General features: G+C 44.6%; 2 long non-coding RNA genes across 2 annotated transcripts in view; one reads left to right on the top strand and one right to left on the bottom strand.

The window, feature by feature from the left end:
- Positions 1 to 23,418, bottom strand: part of LOC149091279 (uncharacterized) — a 139,884-nt gene that overhangs the window by 68,263 nt on the left and 48,203 nt on the right. Inside the window, exon 3 of the long non-coding RNA XR_016196948.1 lies at positions 19,051 to 19,163. This is a non-coding gene — a long non-coding RNA (uncharacterized LOC149091279). The remainder of the gene's footprint in view (positions 1 to 19,050; positions 19,164 to 23,418) is intronic.
- The window catches only part of LOC149091281 (uncharacterized), a 115,328-nt gene that overhangs the window by 62,473 nt on the left and 29,437 nt on the right, over positions 1 to 23,418 (top strand). The window lies entirely within an intron of this gene.

Genomic DNA, 23,418 nt, shown 5'->3' with positions numbered 1-23,418 from the left:
ATCTCCAGCGGCGAGGAACATCATGCGCCAAATGGGTGAAATGGCCATGGCCGCGCGCACATGCGCCAATGCCACCGGGGGCTGCAAAACCGACAGGCGAGTTTTGCAGCAGCGCCCGGCGTGGGCATTGGCAGCGGCAGGCCATCAGGTCAAAGGGGCATAATGGGAAAAGATGCCCGGCCTGAAAACATAATATTTTGGTAATTTTATGGAAAATTGGAAAAAATATTGTACTTTTCACTCACCGGCAGAACACAGCATTGCCAGCAGTAAGCGGAAATGCAGCTGATGGCGTTAACAGCGCGTTAACAGCGGCGATCAGCGCAAAATGGAGCAGCGCAAAATGGAGCAGCGCAAAACGGAGCAGCGCAGCGGAGACGGGCGCCAAATTCAAACACGATGGTCTCGTGTTTTCCCGAAGGAAGAGGGGAGTGTGAGGAGCAATATAGGTATGCACGTATTAATGTATATGAACGTACGTATTTGCTGTGCGTTTATATGCATATACGTGCATATATATGTTGCTCCACACAGCGACGCGAATACTGTAGGAGCGACCCTCGCACTGGAAAGGGGGTCAAAGTCCTGTTAGAGGCGGTCTCTTTCGCTCCTACAGATTCAGCAATGGGTTCGCGTCGCACGCACGACGATCATCGGGGACCGTTAGCCGAGGTGCCGTTCGTGCCGGGTGATAGTGGTGATCACTTTCACTCGCAGGGCACCAACGGTACTTCGGCCAATGGGAGGCGGTCACGCAATTTGGCGGGCGAGTGGCGTCACCCGAATCACGCCACTTTACCGTTGCTGTGGAGCCGAGGTGCCGTTCGTGCCGGGTGATAGTGGTGATCACTTTCACTCGCAGGGCACCAACGGCACTTCGGCCAATGGGAGGCTGCCACGCAATTTGGCGGGAAAGTGGCGTCACCCGGATCACGCCACTTTACCGTTTGTATGGGCACGAGCGGCTGAAAGGCCCCGCTCCAGAGCCGAACGGGCCCCGTTATCACCCGAAGCAGGGCCTGTGGTTGGGCTATAAAAGGCCACCGGCGGCTCCATACGGGGCTTGAAATGGTTGAGAGTTTTGAGAAAAGTGAGAGGCTTGAGAAAAGTTTGGTGATTAAAGTGATTAGTGAAAGTCAACGCGAGTGGTGAATCAGGACTCCCAGGACTTCAAAGGACAGCAAGGACATCGTGGGGACAGCAAGGACATCGTGGGAACAGCAAGGACATCCAGTGGGAATCCTTGCGACAACAAAGGAGGCAATCAGCAGCATCAGCGGCACCGATCAGGACATCGGTGCATATCAGCGGCTTAAGCGAGGCTTGCACATCTGAGTAAGTTCGCGTAGCCGTGCGCAAGAGAAGTGTTTGTGAGTGAAAACGAAGCTAGTGTTGTGCTGTGAGCGAGTGGGATAGTAGGAGAGGCCTGCATATCTGAGCGAACCGCCAGAGTTTTGTTCAGACCGAAGTCCTGGCGTTTCCCGAATCGTCCCGGTAAACTAGCGTGTTTTAGCACAATACTCTCGCAGCCGGAGTGCGTTGAACCAGCGCTCGGTAGGTGTGCATCGCTTAAGCCAACCAGCGAGCCAGCATAACTTTAAGTGACGTGTACATTTTAAACTTATTCAAGAGAATATATATTTACGCTATAAACCTAAATTCACAAGTGACTAATTATTATCGCAGGGGCTTCAACAAATAAATTTGTTGGCACGAATCCACAGTCAGCTGAAACTAGCCCAGCTTAGACTCGGGATAAACCGAAGGTTCGTTACAATATATATATAAAAAGAAAAATAACAAACAAAAAAATTGCAAACATCGTAAATAAAAAAAAAAAAAATAAAAAAAAACATCAAGAATTAATCACTAATCTCCGGACAGGCAACTCGTCGTGTCCCTACTTCTTATTACAATTGCTAAAGCTCGGATCACCGACTACTCCCACTCACGAAACACGAAATTGACACGCCCCACTTGTATGAAGCTCTTCTAGCTAGGAACAGGATGCTTATAACAGAGATTCAAAATTTAATGGTCACAGTAACGCTGGCGAGTTCAAACATAATAAGTCCCACAATATTTGATAATCAAGATTTGGAGTCAATATTAACTGAGCACCCCACATCTGTCCCCATTGTCTATCTGATGGAAGCTTCCAACATAAGGGTACTACAGTCCGATAACATAATACACATAATCATAAATTATCCCATGATTAAGTCTATATGTAAGAAGGTCAGCATTTTCCCGGTCTCGCACGAACACATCGTGCTACAGCTGGATGACGACACCGTAGCGGAGTGTGACAACGAGGCACTGACGGTTACTAGCTGCGCAGCAACAACATATGCGCCCTTCTGCAAGCTGGCGGTACATGACACTTGCGCCCGTCGACCACATTTGGGATCCGTGGCACTCTGCCGCACACAACCCAGCCACTTGGAGACTGTCACCCAAGTAGACGACGGCGTTCTGATCATAAACGAAAGCCCGGCCCAGGTGACCACGGGCGACGGCCCAACAATATCAGTAAACGGCACCTTCCTCGTCACTTTCGAAACGTCGGCCATAATCAACGGGACCAAGTACGGAACCAGAGCGAAACCCTTAGCAAGAAACCAGGCATCGCCGTGTCACTTCTACTCAACGTGATCAGCCACGACCCAGTCCTCAGCATGCCACACCTTCAGAGGATGAATCACCACAACCTACGCGTTATCCAAGAGCTCCAAGAAGAGGTCCAATCTGCCGGGTCACCCAAAATCTGGCTTATCATTGTCACCGGGATCAGCGTCATCATCAGTGGCTCCACACTCATCCACTTAGTCTGGAGGAGAAGACGAGCCTCGCACGAGATCCAGGGGGTGATTGGAGATTTTAGTTTGAACGAGGTCAGTCAAAATCTTAAGGGGAGAGTAGTTAACACAAACATAGCATAAGCATAGTTCTCTCTCAATTGCCGAAGCTTGTGACATGGTGCTGACGAAACTGTATTAAATTCAGCGCCCTGACCACAGCGGACAGCAACAGTAATCTGACTCCTTACATTTGTGTGCGGGTGTCAGCATTATTGTCGAGCAAATCGGCACGCCGATTCGCTGTCCCACACTTTAGTTTTCTGTTTCGTATTCACGAGAAAACGTCACGATAAATTCATTACTCCGGCACCAGCCGTAAATCAAAAGTTCTTTTATTCTCTCAGCCTAAGCGAGAGTCAACTTGAAAAATAACTTATTTTATACATATATACATATATTAAAATAAAGTTAAAACAAGAGATACATATCCTTGTCGTTTTACTACAATTTATTTTAAATCTTTATATTTATATATTTATACACATCTACACATATATTTCTATTTGCATTTAAATTTTTATAGGTATTTGTGCTAATTGTGTCTCCGCTTTGCTCTGCCATCCATATATAAAAATATACTAAACATATGTACATTCATATATCCATATGAATGTACAACTAGAGCAGCGACACAATTAACACATAATTAATAAACTTATTAACAAAACACACATATATAATAAATAATAAATATATTCCATTTGTTGGTCCGTGTGCAAATGCTAGTGATCGCATTTAGAAAAATTTACCGATAACAAGAGTTCATCGACAGCCGCCACAATTCCGTGGCGATACTTTGTGTCTTTAGAGATCACAGCGCGCAACTATCGTTTTGTTACCGATAGTTAAAATAATAAGAAAACATATAAAGAGAAAAAAAATTAATATTACTGATTACAATTAAAAATAAAAGTAAAATAAAATTATTTAAAAACAAATTATACAAAACAGGACGGGAATTAATTAAATAATAATTACAATAAAATCGTATATTTTAAAAATCTAAATTTTTTTTTAATATTCTTACATATACTCTTTTATTTTTTTATTTTTTTAATTTTTACTTTTTTTTCGTATATTTCGTTTTGCATTTTTCCTGTTTCTTTTTGCGGACTTAACTAATATTCTTGTCGTTTGTTTTTTGTTATTTTTCTCTTTTTTTGTGTTTTTATTAATTTTTCACTAAATAAACCGTTTCTTTTTTGGTCTAAAAAGTTTCGATTCGGTTATCGAAACTTGCCTTCATCGCCGACTCTCCGAGTAAGCCTCCATGTCCGATCATGCTAGCCGAGCGCAACTGAGTGTACCCGCCCCACGTCTGATCAAGCGCAGTGCTTCCGCATCTCCCATTCCGTCCGGGAAACTACCGACCACCAGCACTTTCAAGCGCAGTCCAGTCGTTACCAGGTCCAGTCCGAAGCCCGCTAGTTCAATTAATATGTCTTTGTCCGATTTCATCGCGGCTGCGGATAGGCTCATTAAATTCGAAGCCCGCATCGACGGTCCCGCCACCCATGCGGCTCAGCTCCGGGCCTTCGAGATCCGCCGGCATCGTGTCAATGCCAATGCGTTAGTCGCCGAGTGCCCGCTCACGAACTATGGCTTTGCATCGGCCTGGGACGCCTTGTGTGACCGGTACGAAAACAAGCGACTGTTAGTGAACAGCCAGCTTAAGATCCTTCTCAATCTCCCCAAGGTCACCAAGGAATCAGGCGCGGCTCTCATAGAGTTGCATGGCACCACTCATCGATGTGTCACTGCCATCGAGCAAGCTCAGATCTCTACGGAGAACTGGGATTGTATCCTTGTGTTCTTGTGCACTTCCAAGTTACCTGAAAACACTCAATCTCTTTGGGAGCATTCGCTCATTAGAAAATCAGGCATCCCAGCCTGGACAGACGTAAGTCTCTTCATTAGCGAACATGCTCGCGCGCTTGAAGCTATGGAGGGTGATAAGCCCATCCCAAAGGTCACAGGTGCAGATCCGAGATCTACGATCACCACCTCTCATAGAAAAGTTCATACCTTCGAGACACAAGTCCATTCTAAGCCCAAAAAGTGTGATTCGTGTAGTAAAGAGAACCATCCGGTTCGACTGTGTCCTCGTTTTGTCCAAATGTTCCTTGCAGCGCGCGAGACCTACATATTGCGAAAGCAACTCTGTCTGAATTGCTTTGCGCAAGGTCATCAGCTGCGTGACTGCACCAGCATCCATAATTGCGCCAAGTGCAAGGGGAGGCACAATACACTGCTTCACCGTGAAGGCTCCACGGCAACCAGCTCCTCGGCCGTAACCGCTTCGACTCCAGGTACGTCCGAAGTACCTCGTAATGTCCAGTCATATTTCGCGGCCAGTACTCAAGGAGTCCTGCTCGGTACGGCTGTAATTGACGTGTGTCATTTGGGTCACATATCCGGCCAGGCATCTAATCGATTCGGGGTCTGAGGCTACGTTAGGTCACTCTGTGGCAACACAGACGAAAAAACTTTGTGACTTCCATATCGGCACTCCGATGAAACCAAGACTCCGCATTGAGGCCTCAGCCTTGTTCATCCCACGACTTTTCGGCAATCTGCCATCGTACCCCATTCCACAACAGCTCTAAAACAATCTGCCCGACATCTTATTAGCTGATCAACTCTTCTTCAAGAGCGCTCGAATTGACGTTCTTTTAGGTGCGGATATCCTTCCGTCGATCGTTCTGGGGGGCTTTATGGGCCAAGAGACAATCTTTGGCTGGATTCTTACGGGTCCAGTCACTAAGAAGCCTCAAGAGTCGATTTCCGCTTTCACGACTAGAGTTACTATCCTCCACGATGAAAAACTCGATCACCTCAATAACAAATTTTACGAGGTGGAGAATCTCCCCAAGGTAGCCAGTGGACCAGACTCTGCGTGTGAGGATAACTTTGTCCGAACCACACGGAGAGATAAGTCTGGCTCCTACGTCGTGACTCTTCCGTCCAAAAATCCGGACCATTATGACTTAGGTCATTCGCGATCCATCGCGCTTGGGCAGTTTCTCAAGAATGAGAGTAGATTGTTTAAGAACCCGACACTCAAGGCCGAATACGAAGCTATCCTGCTATCTTGACTTGGGTCATATGAAGCCAGTATCTACACATTGCAATCCTGCAATAAGCAACTTTTATTTGCCTCACCATGCTGTCTTCAAGCCCAACAGCACCACCACCAAAGTGAGGGTGGTGTTCAATGCTTCGTGCCTATCTTCCAATGGTAAGAGCCTGAATGATATCCTTCATCCCGGCCCGGTCCTTCAGTCCGACCTCACGATGAAAATCCTCCAATGGCGATACTATAGATACGTGTTCAATGCCGATATCACAAAGATGTATCGCCAAATTCGTGTTGATTCAAAACACACCCCTTTCCAGCGGATCCTGTTCCGTAAGTCAGACGGCAACATCGGGGACTTCGAGCTAAGCACCGTCACTTTTGGAGTAAACTGTGTTCTCTTCCTGGCTTTAGGAGTTCTCAAACAGCTCGCAGATGACGTGAGATCCCGTTTGCCTCTCACCAGCAAGGTCATCTCCGAGTGCATTTACGTCGATGACGTACTTGCAGGAGCACACTCCAAAGAAAAGGTGATCGCAACCATCGCCGAACTCACAGAAGTTCTGGAGACTGCGGGGTTTCTTTTAAGGAAGTGGCAATCCAATTCCATGGACTGTTTGAAGGCTATCCCGAAGAGTCATCGGCTGGGCGAGGACTTCTTAGATCTAGAAGATTCAAGCACAGCAAAGACTCTAGGCCTACGTTGGCAAGCGCAAGCCGATCTTTTCCTTTTTTGGCCTACTGACATTCCTCTCCAGGAGACCTACACAAAAAGGTCGGTCCTTTCACAGATCGCCAAGTTGTTCGAACCTGCAGGGTGGCTGGCAACTTTTGTCATTCGGGAAAAAATATTTATGCAAGCGCTCTGGCTACGCGGTTTAGGTTGGGACCAACCTCTGCCTGGTGTTCTCCTCACCCAATGGCAAGAGTTTATCCTCAGCTTCTCCAGGCTTCGGGATATTCGTGTGTCTCGATGGGTACATTTCCAACCTCGAGCCACTATCCAATTTCATGGGTTTTGTGACGCATCTGAGCGTGCGTACGGAGCGGCTGTCTATCTCCGAGTAGAACTTGGCAACCAAAAAAAAAAAAAGGGACAACTTGAAGTAAAAAAACAAAACAAAAAAAAAAATATATATATATATATATATATATATATAAATAACAAACAAAAAAATTGCAAACATCGTAAATAAAAAAAAAAAAGGGACAACTTGAAGTGAAAAAAAAAAAAAAAAATATATATATATATATATATATATATATATATATATATATATATATATATATATATATATATATATATATATAAATAAAAAGAAAAATAACAAACAAAAGAATTGCAAAAAAAAAAAAAAAAAAAAAAAAAAAAACATCTAGAATTAATCACTTCTCTCCGGACAGGCAACTCGTCGTGTCCCTACTTCTTATTACAATTGCTAAAGCTCGGATCACCAACTACTCCCACTCACGAAACACGAAATTGACACGCCCCACTTGTATGAAGCTCTTCTAGCTAGGAACAGGATGCTTATAACAGAGATTCAAAATTTAATGGTCACAGTAACGCTGGCGAGTTCAAACATAATAAATCCCACAATATTTGATAATCAAGATTTGGAGTCAATATTAACTGAGCACCCCACATCTGTCCCCATTGTCTGTCTGATGGAAGCTTCCAACATAAGGGTACTACAGTCCGATAACATAATACACAGAATCATAAATTATCCCATGATTAAGTCTATATGTAAGAAGGTCAGCATTTTCCCGGTCTCGCACGAACACATCGTGCTACAGCTGGATGACGACACCGTAGCGGAGTGTGACAACGAGGCACTGACGGTTACTAGCTGCGCAGCAACAACATATGCGCCCTTCTGCAAGCTGGCGGTACATGACACTTGCGCCCGTCGACCACATTTGGGATCCGTGGCACTCTGCCGCACACAACCCAGCCACTTGGAGACTGTCACCCAAGTAGACGACGGCGTTCTGATCATAAACGAAAGCCCGGCCCAGGTGACCACGGGCGACGGCCCAACAATATCAGTAAACGGCACCTTCCTCGTCACTTTCGAAACGTCGGCCATAATCAACGGGACCAAGTACGGAACCAGAGCGAAGCCCTTAGCAAGAAACCAGGCATCGCCGTGTCACCTCTACTCAACGTGATCAGCCACGACCCAGTCCTCAGCATGCCACACCTTCAGAGGATGAATCACCACAACCTACGCGTTATCCAAAAGCTCCAAGAAGAGGTCCAATCTGCCGGGTCACCCAAAATCTGGCTTATCATTGTCACCGGGATCAGCGTCATCATCAGTGGCTCCACACTCATCCACTTAGTCTGGAGGAGAAGACGAGCCTCGCACGAGATCCAGGGGGTGATTGGAGATTTTAGTTTGAACGAGGTCGGTCAAAATCTTAAGGGGAGAGTAGTTAACACAAACATAGCATAAGCATTTTTCTCTCTCACTTGCCGAAGCTTGTGACATGGTGCTGACGAAACTGTATTAAATTCAGCGCCCTGACCACAGCGGACAGCAACAGTAATCTGACTCCTTACATTTGTGTGCGGGTGTCAGCATTATTGTCGAGCAAATCGGCACGCCGATTCGCTGTCCCACACTTTAGTTTTAGTTCTGTTTCGTATTCACGAGAAAACGTCACGATAAATTCATTACTCCGGCACCAGCCGTAAATCAAAAGTTCTTTTATTCTCTCAGCCTAAGCGAGAGTCAACTTGAAAAATAACTTATTTTATACATATATACATATATTAAAATAAATAAAGTTAAAACAAGAGATACATATCCTTGTCGTTTTACTACAATTTATTTTAAATCTTTATATTTATATATTTATACACATCTACACATATATTTCTATTTGCATTTAAATTTTTATAGGTATTTGTGCTAATTGTGTCTCCGCTTTGCTCTGCCATCCATATATAAAAATATACTAAACATATGTACATTCATATATCCATATGAATGTACAACTAGAGCAGCGACACAATTAACACATAATTAATAAACTTATTAACAAAACACACATATATAATAAATAATAAATATATTCCATTTGTTGGTCCGTGTGCAAATGCTAGTGATCGCATTTAGAAAAATTTACCGATAACAAGAGTTCATCGACAGCCGCCACAATTCCGTGGCGATACTTTGTGTCTTTAGAGATCACAGCGCGCAACTATCGTTTTGTTACCGATAGTTAAAATAATAAGAAAACATATAAAGAGAAAAAAAATTAATATTACTGATTACAATTAAAAATAAAAGTAAAATAAAATTATTTAAAAACAAATTATACAAAACAGGACGGGAATTAATTAAATAATAATTACAATAAAATCGTATATTTTAAAAATCTAAATTTTTTTTTAATATTCTTACATATACTCTTTTATTTTTTTATTTTTTTAATTTTTACTTTTTTTTCGTATATTTCGTTTTGCATTTTTCCTGTTTCTTTTTGCGGACTTAACTAATATTCTTGTCGTTTGTTTTTTGTAGTTTTTCTCTTTTTTTGTGTTTTTATTTATTTTTCACTAAATAAACCGTTTCTTTTTTGGTCTAAAAAGTTTCGATTCGGTTATCGAAACTTGCCTTCATCGCCGACTCTCCGGGTAAGCCTCCATGTCCGATCGTGCTAGCCGAGCGCAGCTGAGTGTACCCGCCCCACGTCTGATCAAGCGCAGTGCTTCCGCATCTCCCATTCCGTCCGGGAAACTACCGACCACCAGCACTTTCAGCCGATACCAGGTCCAGTCCGAAGCCCGCTAGTTCAATTAATATGTCTTTGTCCGATTTCATCGCGGCTGCGGATAGGCTCATTAAATTCGAAGCCCGCATCGACGGTCCCGGAGATTCTAACGCCACCCATGCGGCTCAGCTCCGGGCCTTCGAGATCCGCCGGCATCGTGTCAAGACATTATGGGATGATCCTGAGCAGCAGTATAAGGTCTGTGCCCGAGCGTTGAGCCAAGGGGCGAGCAGTGGCGAAGTTGAAGCCATGGAGGCTAAATTCGACAACTGCTATAGTGTGTATGAACGGTGTACGACTCACCTGGAAGTGCAATTCGATGAACTTTCCGCATCGAGTACACCGCCCGCTATGTCCGCTCCTTTCGCCTCGTCTGGAGGCTGTCGTCTTCCACCCGGTGATACGGAAGTGTTCCATGGCGACTACTTGCGCTGGCCGACACTCCATGATCTTTTCACTGCAATTTACATCTAAAATCCGCGCCTGACTCCGGTGGAAAAGTAATTCCACCTCAACTCAAAAACAGCAGGTGATGCCAATGCCTTAGTCGCCGAGTGCCCGCTCACGAACTATGGCTTTGCATCGGCCTGGGACGCCTTGTGTGACCGGTACGAAAACAAGCGACTGTTAGTGAACAGCCAGCTTAAGATCCTTCTCATTCTCCCCAAGGTCACCAAAGAATCAGGCGCGGCTCTCATAGAGTTGCATGGCACCATTCATCGGTGTGTCACTGCCATCGAGCAAGCTCAGATCTCTACGGAGAACTGGGATTGTATCCTTGTGTTCTTGTGCACTTCCAAGTTACCTGAACACACTCAATCTCTTTGGGGGCATTCGCTCATTAGAAAATCAGACATCCCAGCCTGGACAGACGTAAGTCTCTTCATTAGCGAACATGCTCGCGCGCTTGAAGCTAGGGAGGGTGATAAGCCCATCCCAAAGGTCCCAGGTGCAGATCCGAGATCTACGATCACCACCTCTCATAGAAAAGTTCATACCTTCGAGACACAAGTCCATTCTAAGCCCAAAAAGTGTGATTTGTGTAGTAAAGAGAACCATCCGGTTCGACTGTGTCCTCGTTTTGTCCAAATGTTCCTTGCAGCGCGCGAGACCTACATATTGCGAAAGCAACTCTGTCTGAATTGCTTTGCGCAAGGTCATCAGCTGCGTGACTGCACCAGCATCCATAATTGCGCCAAGTGCAAGGGGAGGCACAATACACTGCTTCACCGTGAAGGCTCCACGGCAACCAGCTCCTCGGCCGTAACCGCTTCGACTCCAGGTACGTCCGAAGTACCTCGTAATGTCCAGTCATATTTCGCGGCCAGTCCTCAAGGAGTCCTGCTCGGTACGGCTGTAATTGACGTGTGTCATTTGGGTCACATATCCGGCCAGGCATCTAATCGATTCGGGGTCTGAGGCTACGTTAGGTCACTCTGTGGCAACACAGACGAAAAAACTTTGTGACTTCCATATCGGCACTCCGATGAAACCAAGACTCCGCATTGAGGCCTCAGCCTTGTTCATCCCACGACTTTTCGGCAATCTGCCATCGTACCCCATTCCGCAACAGCTCTAAAACAATCTGCCCGACATCTTATTAGCTGATCAACTCTTCTTCAAGAGCGCTCAAATTGACGTTCTTTTAGGTGCGGATATCCTTCCGTCGATCGTTCTGGGGGGCTTTATGGGCCAAGAGACAATCTTTGGCTGGATTCTTACGGGTCCAGTCACTAAGAAGCCTCAAGAGTCGATTTCCGCTTTCACGACTAGAGTTACTATCCTCCACGATGAAAAACTCGATCACCTCAATAACAAATTTTACGAGGTGGAGAATCTCCCCAAGGTAGCCAGTGGACCAGACTCTGCGTGTGAGGATAACTTTGTCCGAACCACACGGAGAGACAAGTCTGGCTCCTACGTCGTGACTCTTCCGTCCAAAAATCCGGACCATTATGACTTAGGTCATTCGCGATCCATCGCGCTTGGGCAGTTTCTCAAGAATGAGAGTAGATTGTTTAAGAACCCGACACTCAAGGCCGAATACGAAGCTATCCTGCAAGAGTATCTTGACTTGGGTCATATGAAGCCAGTATCTACACATTGCAATCCTGCAATAAGCAACTTTTATTTGCCTCACCATGCTGTCTTCAAGCCCGACAGCACCACCACCAAAGTGAGGGTGGTGTTCAATGCTTCGTGCCTATCTTCCAATGGTAAGAGCCTGAATGATATCCTTCATCCCGGCCCGGTCCTTCAGTCCGACCGCACGATGCAAATCCTCCAATGGCGATACTATAGATACGTGTTCAATGCCGATATCACAAAGATGTATCGCCAAATTCGTGTTGATTCAAAACACACCCCTTTCCAGCGGATCCTGTTCCGTAAGCCAGACGGCAACATCGGGGACTTCGAGCTAAGCACCGTCACTTTTGGAGTAAACTGTGTTCTCTTCCTGGCTTTAGGAGTTCTCAAACAGCTCGCAGATGACGTGAGATCCCGTTTGCCTCTCACCAGCAAGGTCATCTCCGAGTGCATGTACGTCGATGACGTACTTGCAGGAGCACACTCCAAAGAAAAGGTGATCGCAACCATCGCCGAACTCACAGAAGTTCTGGAGACTGCGGGGTTTCTTTTAAGGAAGTGGACATCCAATTCCATGGACTGTTTGAAGGCTATCCCGAAGAGTCATCGGCTGTGCGAGGACTTCTTAGAGCTAGAAGATTCAAGCACAGCAAAGACTCTAGGCCTACGTTGGCAAGCGCAAGCCGATCTTTTCCTTTTTTGGCCTACTGACATTCCTCTCCAGGAGACCTACACAAAAAGGTCGGTCCTTTCACAGATCGCCAAGTTGTTCGAACCTGCAGGGTGGCTGGTACCTTTTGTCATTCGGGAAAAAATATTTATGCAAGCGCTCTGGCTACGCGGTTTAGGTTGGGACCAACCTCTGCCTGGTGTTCTCCTCACCCAATGGCAAGAGTTTATCCTCAGCTTCTCCAGGCTTCGGGATATTCGTGTGTCTCGATGGGTACATTTCCAACCTCGAGTCACTATCAAATTTCATGGGTTTTGTGACGCATCTGAGCGTGCGTACGGAGCGGCTGTCTATCTCCGAGTAGAACTTGGCAACCAAATCTTCGTCAATCTGCTCTCCGCCAAAACGAGAGTCGCTCGGATCAAATCCCTTTCTATACCCCGCTTGGAGCTTTGCGGTGCTGTCCTACTGACCGGTTTTCAGTCTTTTTACTGGACCGACTCGACCATCGTTTTAGCCTGGCTAAACAAGCCGGCCCGCAATTGGACAACTTTCGTCGCTAATCGGATTAGTAAAATAACTGAACTCACCAATCCTGGTGACTGGCATCACGTTAGCTCAGAACAGAATCCAGCAGACTTAGCTAGCAAGCGGGCTCATCCACAAGAGCTCCTCTCAAATCCGCTATGGCTCCATGGACCATATTAACTTCGACTTTCCCACTCCCACTGGCCTCTCCTTCCCGCTCCTAACTTGGAGACGGTTATGGAACAAAAGCCCTTCAAATGTCTCCCGGCAACTTCGTCACCTCCAGTTGAATTCCTGAGCAGGTTCTCAGAATTCCAAACAACACTATTCGTGACTGCATGGATCTTCCGATTTTTTAAAAGATGAAAGAAAACTCCCGTGCCTTCGTCATTATAGCTCAGCGCTAGCGAATTAAATAAAGCTCAAACCCGTCTAATCATTTTGAGCCAACGGATGAAATACTCCAAAGAGATCAACTGTCTGCGTCATAAGCAACAACTTCCGATCTCTAGTTCAATCTGCAACCTCAATCCTTTTCTGGATAAAGGGGGAGTCCTGAGAGCATGCTATAAGAGCTTCCGCCTCCTTAACCTACGATGAACGACATCCAATCATCGTACCATATGGCTGCTCTTTTTCAAGGCTTTTGGTCCACTTCACCCATCGCATATCCTTGCATGGTGGAAACCAGCTAACTATGCGAATCATCCATTCGCAATTTTGGATCCCCAAACTGAAGGTCCTCATCAAATCGGTCATAAACTCATGCAAATCCTGCGTAGTTTATCGCAAGCGTCACCAAACGCAAATGATGGGCGACCTGCCAACTGAGCGGACAACCTTCTCCAGGCCCTTCACATTCGTAGGCGTCGACTTTGCAGGCCCCTTCGATGTGAAGAACTACACCGAACGCGCCTGAATCATTACAAAGGGATACGTCTGCGTGTTTGTGTGTTTCAGCACCAAGGCCATCCACCTCGAGGTCACCTCCGACCTAACCACTGAGAAATTCTTAGCGGCATTCTCCCGCTTGGTGTCTCGGCAAAGACTCTTTTCCGACAACGGGAAGACGTTTGTCGGAGCTGCGAAAATCTTGCGGAAGACTTTTTGGAATCTTTCAGATCCGAGGTGCTTGCAAAGCACACTCTCCATCGCCTATACTGGCATTTTAATCCACCGAGTGCCCCCACATGGGTGGCTTGTGGAAAGCAGGGGTGAAGAGTTTCAAGGCCCTATTCTACAAATCCACCGCCACGACAAAATATACTTTCGAAGAGCTTTCAACCCTCTTGCCGAGAATAGAAGCCTGTCTCAACTCAAGACCTCTAGCACCATTGTCCGAGGATTCCACCGACCTACTAGCCCTTACTCCGGGTCATTTCCTAGTCGGTGGGTCTCTTCTCTCAATTACTAAGCCCAGAATTACGGAAGACACGATGTCTATTCTGAATCGCTGGCAGCGACTTAAGGCTCTTCACCAACAATTTTGTTTCCGTTGGAAGGAAGAGTACCTTAAGGAGCTGCATAAACGTAATACATGGCAGTCGTTGTCAAGGACGACAACGTCGCCATCAACGCTAATGCAGCACGTTCGAAAATATCGAACTTCAACATCGATACCATCCTCCAAATGGACCCGCAGCTCATTTGCCAGACGCCAATTCGGCAGGTCGAGCTCCTCTCAAATCCGCTATGGCTACATGGACCATATTAACTTCGACTTTCCCACTCCCACTGGCCTCTCCTTCCCGCTCCTAACTTGGAGACGGTTATGGAACAAAAGCCCTTCAAATGTCTCGCGGCAACTTCGTCGCCTCCAGTTAGGAATTCAGCAGGTTCTCAGAATTCCAAACAGCACTATTCGTGACTGCATGGATCTTCCGATTTTTTAAAAGATGCAAAAAAACTCCCGTGCCTTCGTCATTAGAGCTCAGCGCTAGCGAATTAAATAAAGCTCAAACCCGTCTAATCATTTTGAGCCAACGGATGAAATACTCCAAAGAGATCAACTGTCTGCGTCATAAGCAACAACTTCCGATCTCTAGTTCAATCTGCAACCTCAATCCTTTTCTGGATAAAGGGGGAGTCCTGAGAGCATGCTATAAGAGCTTCCGCCTCCTTAACCTACGATGAACGACATCCAATCATCGTACCATATGGCTGCTCCTTTTCAAGGCTTTTGGTCCACTTCACCCATCGCATATCCTTGCATGGTGGAAACCAGCTAACTATGCGAATCATCCATTCGCAATTTTGGATCCCCAAACTGAAGGTCCTCATAAAATCGGTCATAAACTCATGCAAATCCTGCGTAGTTTATCGCAAGCGTCACCAAACACAAATGATGGGCGACCTGCCAACTGAGCGGACAACCTTCTCCAGGCCCTTCACATTCGTAGGCGTCGACTTTGCAGGCCCCTTCGATGTGAAGAACTACACCGGACGCGCCTGAATCATTACAAAGGGGTACGTCTGCGTGTTTGTGTGTTTCAGCACCAAGGCCATCCACCTCGAGGTCACCTCCGACCTAACCACTGAGAAATTCTTAGCGGCATTCTCCCGCTTGGTGTCTCGGCAAAGACTCTTTTCCGACAACGGGAAGACGTTTGTCGGAGCTGCGAAAATCTTGCGGAAGACTTTTTGGAATCTTTCAGATCCGAGGTGCTTGCAAAGCACACTCTCCATCGCCTATCCTGGCATTTTAATCCACCGAGTGCCCCCCACATGGGTGGCTTGTGGAAAGCAGGGGTGAAGAGTTTCAAGGCCCTATTCTACAAATCCACCGCCACGACAAAATATACTTTCGAAGAGCTTTCAACCCTCTTGGCGAGAATAGATGCCTGTCTCAACTCAAGACCTCTAGCACCATTGTCCGAGGATTCCACCGACCTACTAGCCCCTACTCCGGGTCATTTCCTAGTCGGTGGGCCTCATCTCTCAATTACTAAGCCCAGAATTACGGTAGACGCGATGTCTATTCTGAATCGCTGACAGCGACTTAAGGCTTTTCACCAACAATTTTGTTTCCGTTGGAAGGAAGAGTACCTTAAGGAGCTGCATAAACGTAATAAATGGCAGTCGTTGTCAAGGACGACAACGTCGCCATCAACGAATCCTACCAACGGAGGGCAATAACCATGTGCTGTCCAACTAACTCTGTATGTGCATCGATTTCCATCACTCATGCTCGACACATCTCTCCTTTACAGCTATGCCACCAGCCACTCATCCTGTGCAGATACCCGGCATCAACTCCTTCCGATGCCGAGTGTGCAGAGGAATCCACACTCTGCGGATGTGCAGGCGGTTCCTGGGCCTTCCGGCCGAAAAACGTACTGCGCGAACTGTCTGGCGCATCAGCACTCCGGGCAGTCCTGCCGTAGCAAGGCTAAATGCAAGACGTGTGGCCAGAGCCATCACACTCTGCTGCGCCTGCCCGGAGCTCGTCGCTGACAGCGACGTCGCCCCGCTGCAGCCGGGACATCCACACGATAAGAAGGATCCCGCAAAGGACGACGCCTCCAGGCAGTGTCCAAGTCTACGAGGGAAGATACGCCGGCACTGAGCACGCTAATGCAGCACGTTCGAAAATATCGAACTTCAACATCGATACCATCCTCCAAATGGACCCGCAGCTCATTTGCCAGACGCCAATTCGGCAGGTCGAGCACGCAGCTAATCCGACTGGGATTACGCTCGCCGACAGCAATTGGGCTCGACCCAGTACGGTGTCTGTTGTTCTGGGGGCTGACGTGTATCCTCACGTCATCCTTCCGGGAATCGTCCCCAGCATTGACGGTCGTCCCATGGCCCAGAGCACCGTCTTCGGGTGGGTCCTTTCGGGTTCCTGCGTGTAGTCCTGCACGGTCATATATTGCAATCCTTGCTGGTGGGGGGGGGGGGGGGGGGGGGGGGGGGGTGAGTATGTTAATGCCAGATCCCATTAACAGGATTGCTCCTCCCCCACACAGCCCTATTATGCTATTAACAGGTTGCTGTTAATAGCATAACTGCTTGCTCTCAACACTTGGCCTTCCGCCAAGTACTCCCATTTTTTTACTCCTAATTATTGACTTCCTGTTCTACTACGTGTGAAATACAACATCATCGCCATCTTATGCGACATTTAAATTGAATCTTTATCTGACCGCTCCACCCTACAACAATATATAAAAGACAGCTGTGAAAAGTTTTCCAGCACTTATAACTCGAGATCTGCTGGACCAATTTTCATGGTTTTGAATTTGTTGGATTTGTCTCTGCTACAAGTAGGATAGCAGATCTTAAAAATACTGAAAAAATTTCACGAATACTTGAAAAACGCGGTTTTTTCCTAAAGTTTCAAATTTCCATTAATACTCAGTAGGCTTTTTAACAGTGACAACTTCCTTCGGTCCTGCTCTCATATTATACAATAGTATAGAAGTAAATAAACAAATGTAGTCAGTCAGTTTACGGCACAGCCTCAGGCAAACCTGATTATTCATAAAAGAGCTAATTTTATAAAAAAAAAAAAATAAAAATTTGTTCTGTGCGAGGGCATATTCAGTATTACTATTATTAAAAATGCCGCGTCCTAGAAGATCTAATCTTTCCCGGCGAACCCATAATGCAATTAGGCAACGGAATAACGCGAGTCAATTATCTGACGAAGAACGCTACGCCACGCTAGTTCCCAGCAAGGAAGGGCCTTAATTCGTGCTTCTCAAAGAGAGGCAGTCCGTGAAACGGCAATAAGAAACGGTTCAAGGATTTTATTATCTGGCGATTTCCGACAAACACTACCAGTAATTTCAAGATCTACTGCTGCCGACGAAATAAACGCTTGCCTCAAAGCATCAAAGCTGTGGCGATATGTAACCAAACTTCAACTGTCTGTAAATATGAGAGTTGCATTGTTGAACGGTCTATCTGCTGATGATTTCTCGAAGCAATTGCTGAATATCGGTAATGGCCGTATTCCTGTTGACGAATCGAGTGGCTTGATTTCATTTCCTCAAAATTTTTGCAATATCGTCTCATTAAAAGATGAGCTTATCAACAAAGTATTTCCGAATATCATTGGTCTCCACAAAAATACTAAATAGTTAAGTGAGCGAGCAATTTTGGCGGCTAAAAAAAAAGATGTGGATAACCATAATCTTATAAATCAAAATAAAATCGTTGGTACTATGTATTCATTAAAATCTATCGACTGTGTAAAAAACGAAGAAGAATCCACTAATTATCCAACTGAATTTTTGAACTCCTTGGATGTACCTGGTTTACCACCGCACAATTTACAACTGACTATTTGTGGCCTCAATCTAGAAAATGCGTATTTTTCTCATGGTCAATTGTACGTGGCAAGCTCACGTGTTGGCAAACCATCCGCATTATTTGTTCTTGCACCTAACCAAAAAACAAAGAATGTCGTTTAGAACAATGTGCTTGAATGAAAATCCGATTAATAAATAAATCAGAGTGTATCCCAACCTGAATAGCTTTCAACAATTTTTTACCTAGAAATAATGGATAGGGCAATGCAACGTTTGCCGGGCCAGCTAGTTTATACATAAACAGACTGCCGCTCTGCCGGCAAAACATGTAATACATAAGCGATCCGCTGCTCTGCCGGCGTCTCTGGCAGCGATTTTTACTGTACTTGACAATTGTCATAGAATTAAGAATTCATATAATAAACTGACTCGAAACAAAGCGGATGTGGTCTTGCTAAACAAAATACATAATACAATGTATTTCAGTTTTGAAATCACAATTTCGAAGTGCAGTGGCGCTCGATCGCGAAGACATGGGCTCGAAACTAAAGCGGAATTAATGTTTATTTTCGTTATTGTTTAAAAATATTTATATAGTTAAATGAGTTTTCTATTACTCTTATATTATTCAATACATCAATATTGTAATTTTAGCCATATTAAATAAGCGTTCTTATTAGAAGTAGTATATAGTCGAGCACTCTCGACTAAAGTTTTCTTACTTGTTTATTTCAGTTCAATGAAAAAGTGGGTAAATAGTAATATATAAAAATACCTTCTTACCTATGAGATCTAACTTCGTTTGTGTAACTATGCGGTAAAATCTAGCTGAAGGTGGACTGGCGATTTGAATTTCAACGGTAAAGTCCTCTCCGGAATTTAGATCTTCAGTCGAGCTACATAAAAAATGATGATTAGACTTATTTGTTAATATTAGTGATCATTATTATACCCTGAACCCATTGAATATGGGAAATCAGGGTATAAGGGTTTTGTTGAAATGTATGTAACAGGCAGACGGAGACGTGGCAGACCCCACAAAGTATATATTCTCGATCAGGCCGACGAGCTGAGTCGATTCGGCCCTGTCCGTCTATCTGTCCGTCCGTCCGTCTGTCCGTATGTTTGAACGCGTCGATTTCAGAAGGTATAAAAGCCAGAGACTTCAACTTTTTTTTAAAATGTCCGTATATACAGCGCGCATATCAAGTTTATCACTAAACAAGTAAGAAAGCTCTAGTCGAGACTGCTCGACTACGAGATCCCCTGAACCCTTCGAGCAACTGATATTTCAATAATAATTCGCACATACACACGCACACACACACACACACACGCATACAAAAAAACACACACGCGCGCACACACACACACACACACACACACACACGCATATACAGGCGATTGCGTTTGGGTTGCGCTGCAGTGTTGGCGATATTATGAGATCTTATTTGTGGAATAATTTAATTTCTAGACGTACGATCGTAATGAAACTTTCAGAACGTAATCATGATGTATAAATGTATGTGTATACGACTTTTACAAAGATGATGGTGAGGGGGTGGATTTAGGGGTGGGGGGTAAATTTTAACAAAAACCGAAATTGTATAAAATACATCTTTATATACATTTTAAATTTGGAGACTCTAGCTTGAAAGATGTAGGAGATATAATTTCTTAAGTGATCTTCGATAAGGTTTTTTATCGATAAAAAAGTATCGGAATGAGTTATCGTTTTTTAGTGATAAACTCGATATGCGCGTGATATATACGGACATTTTAAAAAAAAAGTTGAAGTCTCTAGCTCTTATATCTTCTGAAATCGACGCGTTCATACATACGGACGGACGGACGGACGGACGGACGGACAGACAGACGGACAGGACCAAATCGACTCAGCTTGTCGCCCCGATCAAGAATATATATACTTTGTGGGGTCTGCCACGCCTCCTTCTGCCTGTTACATACTTTTAACAAAACCATTATACCCTGATTTCCCATTTTCAATGGGTTCAGGGTATAAAAACGATAACTCTTTCCGAAATTTTTTTATCGATAAAAAATGCAACCCAAGCGCAGTCCCTTGTATATGTGAGTGTGTGTGTGCGTGTGTTTGTATGCGTGAGTGTGTGCGTGTGTGTTTGCTAATTATTATTGAAATATCAGTTGCTTGTAGGGCTCAGGGGATCTCGTAGTCGAGCAGTCTTGACTAGAGCTTTCTTACTTGTTATACTCATTCACGAAGTGAATTAGTATATTGGTTTTGTGCAATGTCCGTCTTGCTGTCCGTCCGTCCGTCTGTCCGTATGAACGCAGTTCATTTCGCCGCTATTGAAGCTAGAGACTTAAAATTTGGAACACATACTCGTGTATAACTCCGATTTATAAAGTGTTAAAATTTTCCCGATCCGCCCACTAGGGGCGTGGCAAATCGGAAAATGCATTTTCCGATATACCAGAAATCATGTTAGTTGAAGAGCTAGAAAGTTGAAATTTGGTATGTAGATCCGCGTTGACCCCCCAAGTCCAAAAAGCTAAGGTGGATATATCTACGCCCATTGGGGGCGTGGCAAATCAAATAAAACTGTATCTCATAAAGTTCTAAAGCTAGAACGTTGAAATTTCGCACGTGAGCTAATGCTATAATTCTATAATGACTGATGAAAAAATTTTATGTCTACGCCTAATAGGGGCGTGGCAAATCGGACGTGAAGATATAGTGATTTTTCAAATTTGGCTATATTTTAGGTACTATTGATGCTACAGACTTGAAATTTGGTATATATACGCGAGTTGACCTCCCAAGTCCAACAAGCTATAGTGGATATATGTCCGCCCAAAGGGGGCGTGGCAAATTTCGATAGTTGAGTTACTGGTAACCTCCTCTATCGATGCCCCAAAAATAATTGTCACGCCTCTTTGGGGGCGTGGCATATCGAAAAATACCCTGTAATTTTCACATTTTTTGAGCGTAAGCATTCAAATTTCGCATATATGTTACCGTTAGCTCTTTCTAAGAACTGGCCAAAAATGAGGTGTCTACGGCCACTAGGGGCGTGGCAATTGGCATTTGTAGCATTAAATTGCGACATTTATATGCTTGAGCTATCTATGTACATTTGTAAATGTATATACAAATAGGCTTAATAGGCATTGATAACACGGAAGGAAAGATTTTATAAAATTTAAAAATAAAATTTAAATACTTAAAAAATTTAAAAGAAGCTAAAATAACAAAATTTTCAATTTACAATAAAGAGTTTTCCGCGGGATTTGAACTCGCACCCAAGCCATGTTTGTCAAAATAACAAGCACAAATTTAGCCGGCGCCTTTGCCGACAGCGCTACCGCCTACTGTCAACAAACTCTATTAAAATGAAATACAAAAATGAGATTCTTGATATGACGCATCATAGAAAAGAAGAGCCAGAGTAGCGGATGATAAATTTGCATTACATACATACACACATGCAAATGAGCGCGTGCATAAGAAAGGCTGGAATGCTTGATGCTACATATGCGTGCAGACTTATGTACATACATATACATGCATATATGTGTACATACATATATGAGGGCTTTTTAAGAAGAAACAAATTTAAACTTATAAAATTGTTCAATTAGAAAAAAGAATAAAATATCTATTTTATAAAAAACGAAATATGTATGATAAAAAAAAAAAAAAACCCGATGGGGATTTGAACCTCCGTCGCCGTAACATAACTTGCGACGCCTTTAGCGCCCACGCTATCGCTTTGCTTCACAAACTGGTAGCTAAAATACAATAAGCTAATAACAGAGCGTCATCTGACAATAACAGCTAAAAAATCCAGAAATCAATCGCAATTCTTAGAATGCTAAAAAGCGCGCATTTGTAATGTAAGCAAACGCTAAAGAATCTGCAATAGGTGTGACCGAAAGCTATCAACGAAAATTACCATACATTTGTACTCAAAAAGTGCACGATCAATATAATAATTATCGATTACTCGATAAAAATTACCAAAAGCTACAATATAATCAAAAAGCATAATTGTTTTGTACTAATTTTTTTTAATTACATTAAATTTACAAAGGGACTGTGAATGAGTATTCCGCAGTCGGTAGCGCCCGACTGCAACGTTCTTACTTGTTTTTATACTCAAACACACGCACACAAACAAACACACGCTCAAACACACACACAAACAAACACACGCACACACAGGGAACTCGAGCTGCGTTTTCGTGAAGTGCGGTCGATGTTATTGTAATTTATCGTTGACTATAGATTGTTCCCAGGTTTTCCCTGCGAAAGTAGAAAAATCTAAAGAAAACGTGAATACTGTGGGCGAAACGAACCCAGCGGCTTCGAAAACTACAAGAGACTTACTGCGTGGCGGCTCGTGGAGTGACACAGCGGAGGAATACAGCGGTGCAAGATAGGCGGGCAACAGCGTCATTGTTTTGGTGTCAGGGCTTTCCTCTTTTCTTTTCTTTTAAGCGCGAACAAATTTGTGCAAATAATAATTATCAGGTGCACTCACTCTAATAGCTGTTAGAAGTGTTGGAAATGCTTTAATGAGAGAGGAGCTGGCTAGGCTGGTTAGTATCCACAAGACGGCCGAAGCGTTCTGTAATCGCTCAGTTAAAAACTGTGAGATACAAACCACGCCGGTCAAGAAAGTAGTGGAGAAAGCTTGCGCTAGAGCGATTACAGGTAGCAATACGCCCAAGCGGTCAAGGGAAGTAGCCTCCAAACAGAGCAAAACTCCCTCAAAGAAACTGAGGCCCAATAAAAGTGCAACGAACCCAAAAGAGCCAATGGGTCTTCGGGCTACAGCCGAATATCCAAACCATGCAGGTCGACAGACAAAACCCGAGCACCTAGACAGTTGTCAAAGGACGCAAGCCCATGCAAAAACGTCGCAGAGCTGACGCAATTGCAATTTCAGGCGTAGGTTATTGTAGCTATGCGGACATGCTACGTGTAGTCAAGAGCGACGCAAATTTAAAGCATATGAGAGGCGACGTTCAAGGCATTAGGAAGACAGCTTAGGGGGACCTTTTGTTGGGACCTTTTGTTGCAAGCCGGAGCATAGTGCTGAGGCTCTGCACGAAGCTGTAGGCAAGGCTTTGGGCGACCAAGCGGTAGTAAAGACACATTTGTTT

Source organism: Drosophila navojoa, chromosome 5 (assembly GCF_054131105.1).
Source record: "Drosophila navojoa isolate 15081-1374.11 chromosome 5, UAZ_NAV_1.0, whole genome shotgun sequence".
In the NCBI taxonomy this organism is placed as follows: Eukaryota; Metazoa; Arthropoda; class Insecta; order Diptera; family Drosophilidae; genus Drosophila; species Drosophila navojoa.
This window is presented reverse-complemented; position numbering and strand designations above follow the sequence as displayed.